General features: G+C 44.4%; 1 protein-coding gene across 1 annotated transcript in view; it reads right to left on the reverse strand.

The window, feature by feature from the left end:
- Positions 1-5,000, reverse strand: part of LOC127000983 (putative neural-cadherin 2) — a 179,071-nt gene that overhangs the window by 40,315 nt on the left and 133,756 nt on the right. The gene's annotated exons all lie outside the window — the stretch shown is intronic.

A 5,000-nucleotide genomic window follows, 5' to 3' on the forward strand; every position in this document is an offset into this window, starting at 1 on the left:
ACTTTCTCACTTTCTCTCTCTCTCTCTCTCTCTCTCTCTCTCTCTCTCTCTCTCTCTCTCTCTCTCTTACATAATCTCTCACTGAAGTAGGGTAAAAAACACCCTGAAAAAATACCTTATGTCCTGTAAAAAAAATCCTTAGACGCCAGCCAGCATTCCCTAGGTTGACACACACACACACACCCACACACACACATGCACACACACACACGCACACACACACACATGACTTTTGGCGCATATTCTCAAACATTTCTCGGCTCTTACAACCAAGTTTGGCAAGGCTTTCGTAGAGGTTGTCGTGTTAATATTTCCATGTGTAGTTTCATGAGCCTAGTAACACTCTGACAAGGCTTCTGCACCGTGGACGTGAGGAAAACACTCATGAGAACCCGACTAATATCCTTTTTTGGCCTTTGGAAATAGTAGAAGTTATTGTGTTAGTATTTCCAAGGGTCTAGTGGTAGTTTGATAAGGCTTCTGTACCATGAACGTAAAGAAACACTCATGCAAACCCGACTAACCTCCTTTGTGGCTTTGTGAAATATTAGTTTTGAGAGCCGAAAGCGTGTGGTAAGGCGTTTGTAGAGGTTATATTAATGTTTCCAAGGGTAGTTTCATGTGCCTGGTGATACTCTGACAAGGCTTCTGTATCGTGGGCGTGAAAACAATGCGCGCGGGGATCCGACTCATCTCCTTTGTGGGCTTGGGAAATGTTTATTGTGAGAGCAGAAAGCGTCTGAGAATACGGGCCTTTGTCACTCGCCTGCCGTGTGTGTGTGATCCGCTTTCAGGACCTTTTTTCGCGCGCGTTCTTTTGCATGTTTCTCTGCAGGCTCCTTCCTCTGTGTTGGCGGGTGGCGGGAAGGAAGACGCGCTGACGGGAGGGAAAGCAGGAAAGAGCGAGGAAGATAAATATATATAAGATAGAAGGTATAGAAAAGAATGTTGGGGGAAAAGATCTATTGCAGAGAAATAATGAAATAACACACAAAAGGAAAGATATATTAAGTTCTTTTGCATGTTTCTCAGCAGGCTCCTTCCTCTGTGTTGGCTGATGGTGGGAGGGAAAGAAGGAAAGAGCGAGGAAGATAAATATGTATAAGATGGGAGGTATAGAAAAAATTGTTGGGAGAAACATCTATTGAAGGGAAATAATGAAATAATACACACGAAGAGATGCATTTAGTGAGGAAAAAACATAGATAAAAGGGAAATAAAGTGGGAGAAGAATAAAACGAGAAAGAGAAAGAAAGGAAAAACAAGGAAAATAATTAAAGAAAATATAAAAAAAGAGATATTTATTGAAGGAAAAAAAAACGAATAGAGATAAAATACATACTAAAATATTAAAATGGAGACAAGAATGTGAAATAAATGAAAAATATGTGAAAAGAGACAGGAAGAGAGGAAAAAGGAGGAAAAAAATACGCCTAACAGAAAAAGGAAAAGAAAAGAAGAGGGAAAGGAATATAAAGAGGAAAAAAAGAAAGAAAGAAAAAAAGGAAAATAGTGGAAGATGAATAAAACGAAGAAAAAAAAAGGAAAAAGGAAGAACAAGAAAAAGAAAGGATAAAAAGGAAAAGAGAAAAGAATAAGACAAGGAAAAGAAAGAAGGGAAAAAATAAAGAAAATGTCAAAGCAAACCCAAATATTTATTCCTTGGCCAATCCTTTCGACGCCAAAAAAAAAAGAAAAAAAAAGAAGAAAAAAAAAGGAAAAGAAAAAGAAAGGAAAAGAAAGTTAAATCATTCCCTGTATTCCCGTTTGCTTTACGTTTTCTTTGCTCTCTCTCTCTCTCTCTCTCTCTCTCTCTCTCTCTCTCTCTCGCTGCATTCAGGATGAGGAAGTGTAAAGAGAATACGAAAAATAATGAAGATGAGGAAGAAGAATAAGAGGAGGAGGAGGAGGAAAAAGAAGGATTAGCAGACATGGCTTATATAAGAGAGAGAGAAAGAGAGAGAGAGAGAGAGAGAGAGAGAGAGAGAGAGAGAGAGAGAGAGAGAGAGAGAGAGAGAGATCCTCTCTCCGCCGTCTTCACGTCTTGCCTGAGGGAGTGCAAGTGGCCTTCACTATGGAAGGAGGCGCGTGTGGTTCCGGTCCACAAGAAAAATTCGAGGTCCGAGCCTAGCAACTACAGGCCCATCTCCTTGCTTTCTGTGGTGGGCAAGGTGCTGGAGCGTGTGGTGGCTGCAGTCATCTGTCAGCATCTGAGTGAGAGCCATCTCCTCTCAGATAGACAGTATGGCTTCAGGCCTGGCCGGTCCACCGCGGACCTCCTCCTCCTCTACTCCAAGGATTGGCAAGACGCACTGGATGAAGGCCTGGGCACACTCGTGGTAGCCCTGGATATTGCTGGAGCCTTTGACAGGGTTTGGCACGCGGGACTCATTGAAAAGCTTCGCGCCAAGGGTGTCCAGGGTGCCCTACTGATGATGCTCAAGGATTACCTCCAGGGGAGGACCCTTCAGGTGGTGATCAACGGGCAGTCATCAAGGCCTTCACCAGTGCATGCCTCAGTTCCACAGGGTTCCGTGCTTGGCCCAATCCTGTGGAACATATATATCGACGATCTCCTCCGGCAGCTATCGGCAGTGTCAGTCTACGCCGATGACTGCACACTCTCCCGCTCCTACTGCCGCCCCGACAGCCAGCGCGCCGTCGAGATCAACAGGCAGCTCAGCCTGGTGGAGCAGTCGGGAGAGGAGTGGCAGGTCACCCTCGCCCCGGAGAAGACGCAGGCCATGGTCATCTCACGGTCCACAGACGCCTCTCGAGAAGTCTCAGGCCAACTGCGTCTTGGAGGCAAGAGTCTGCCCCTCCAAGACCACATCAAGGTCCTGGGAGTGTCTGTGGACCAAAGCCTGCGCTTCGAAAACCACGTCCGAACTGCTGCCCGCCAGGCGTCCCTGCGAGTCTCTTCCCTGCGAAGAGTAGCGGGATCCCTCGACCCACGGGGCATCCTCGCTCTCTTCAAGGCACAGATACGACCGCATCTGGAGTACGGTGCCCTGTGCTGGATGTCGAGTGCTGCCACCCACATGCAGAGGCTCGATGCAGTGCAGCGACGAGCACTGCGTCTGGTGGAGGCCAGCGAGCACCTGGAGGAGTCGTCTGCCACTGTGACATCGCTGGAGCACCGCCGTGATGTCTCAGCACTGGTGGTGTGCCACAAAGCCCAGGTGCAATGGGTTCCCCACCTCAGCAGCTTGAGGCTTCCTCCACGCGCTGCCCAGAGGTTCACCCGGACTACACTCTCCAGTGACCAGCTCGTGGAGGTGCCTCGATCACACTCCAGGCAGCACCAGCGCACATATACAGCCAGGACCACACGCCTGTGGAACATGTTCACGGCAGCCACTCCCCAAGTGGAGAACATGAACACGCAGCAGGTGAAGCTGGCTGCTCACAGGTGGCGTGAGGGGCACCCAAGTGCGCTAGTGCTATAAATATAAAGTGACAAACTGACAATATTCCAAATTGTTTTTACATGTTTTCTTTTCTTTTTCGTATTTTGTATTTGTATGTTTGTATGTTTGTATGTGTCAACAGTCGACAATTCATTTTGTCCCATACACAGGCTCTTAAAATAGTTATATCTAAAAAATGTAATTTTGAGCCTCCTTTTTGTAGAAATATTATGCTGAAAAAAAAAAATTGACAATCTCTCTCTCTCTCTCTCTCTCTCTCAGACCAGACAGACAGACAGACAAGCGAGGGAGTAAGGTGACAGCAAAATAAATAAAAATAAAAATATTGAAGAGCGAAAGTTAGCATTTTTTACATGAGCGAGAGAGAGAGAGAGCGAGAGAGAGAGAGAGAGAGATCTAATATAACTCTCTCTCTCTCTCTCTCTCTCTCTCTCTCGCATCAGCTAACTCGCTCCTCGCTGCATTACACGTATCGAGAAAATTTGCTCAAAAAATCATAGCAAGGTTCATCTCTCTCTCTCTCTCTCGCCTGTGTTCGCTCATGTAAAAAAATGCTAACTTTCTCTCTTCAATATTTTTTTTTCTTTATTTTGCTGTCACCTCACTCCCTCGCTTGTCTGCCTGTGTCTGTCTGGTTGTTTTTCTTTTTTTTTTGGTGTGTCAGAGATTGCTTTCCTGTCTGTCTTGCTCTCTGTCTGTCTGTCTGTCTGTCTGTCTGTCTATCGCCTTCTGTGTTTCATCTGCTTTCTCTTTGTCTGCCTGTCTGTCTGTCTTTCTTTCTCCTTTTTCTTATCTGTCTGTCTATCTGTTTTTCTATTCCTCTTTCGCCATTCATGTATTATCTTCTTTCTCTTTGTCTCTGTCCGTCTGTCTGTCTGTTTGTCTGTCTGTCTGTCTGTTTGTCTATCTCTCTCTTAGTTGTTAACGTTATGTAGAAATGATACTTACGGATACATATTACCAGTATCATTATTATAATATTCTAGACACACACACACAAACACACACACACACACACACACACACACACACACACACACACACACACACACACACGCAGGTAACCTCATCGTCCTCACCTTTATAATTAATTAGCTCGCACCTGGCGCCCAGATTTATGAGGCCAGACAAACAGGTAAAAAAACGGGCGCTACTCGGCTCATATACCTCACCTGTGACGCCGCGCCGACTACCTCTAATTGTTTATTTTTTTATTTTTTATATAGGTGACGGAAGGGGAGGGGTGAGGGGATGGAGGAAAGGGAAAAGAGGGAAGGAGGGGAGGAGGAGGAGGAAGAGGAGGAGGAGGAGGAAGGTGAGGTGGGTGCAATTTATTATTACTATTATTATTATTATTATTATTATTATTATTATTATTATTATTATTATTATTATTATTATTATTATTATTATTATTATTATATTTTTTTAGCAGTGTTCTTATTTTTTTTTTCTTTTCTTGTGTTAGTTAATGGTATTATTGTTGTTGCTGTTGCTTTTCTTGTTTCTTTTTCTTCTTCTTATAAGGAATTTACACTCCTCCTCCTTCTCTTCTTCCTGTTTCTCCTC

This window comes from Eriocheir sinensis, chromosome 19 (assembly GCF_024679095.1).
Source record: "Eriocheir sinensis breed Jianghai 21 chromosome 19, ASM2467909v1, whole genome shotgun sequence".
Classification (NCBI taxonomy): domain Eukaryota; kingdom Metazoa; phylum Arthropoda; class Malacostraca; order Decapoda; family Varunidae; genus Eriocheir; species Eriocheir sinensis.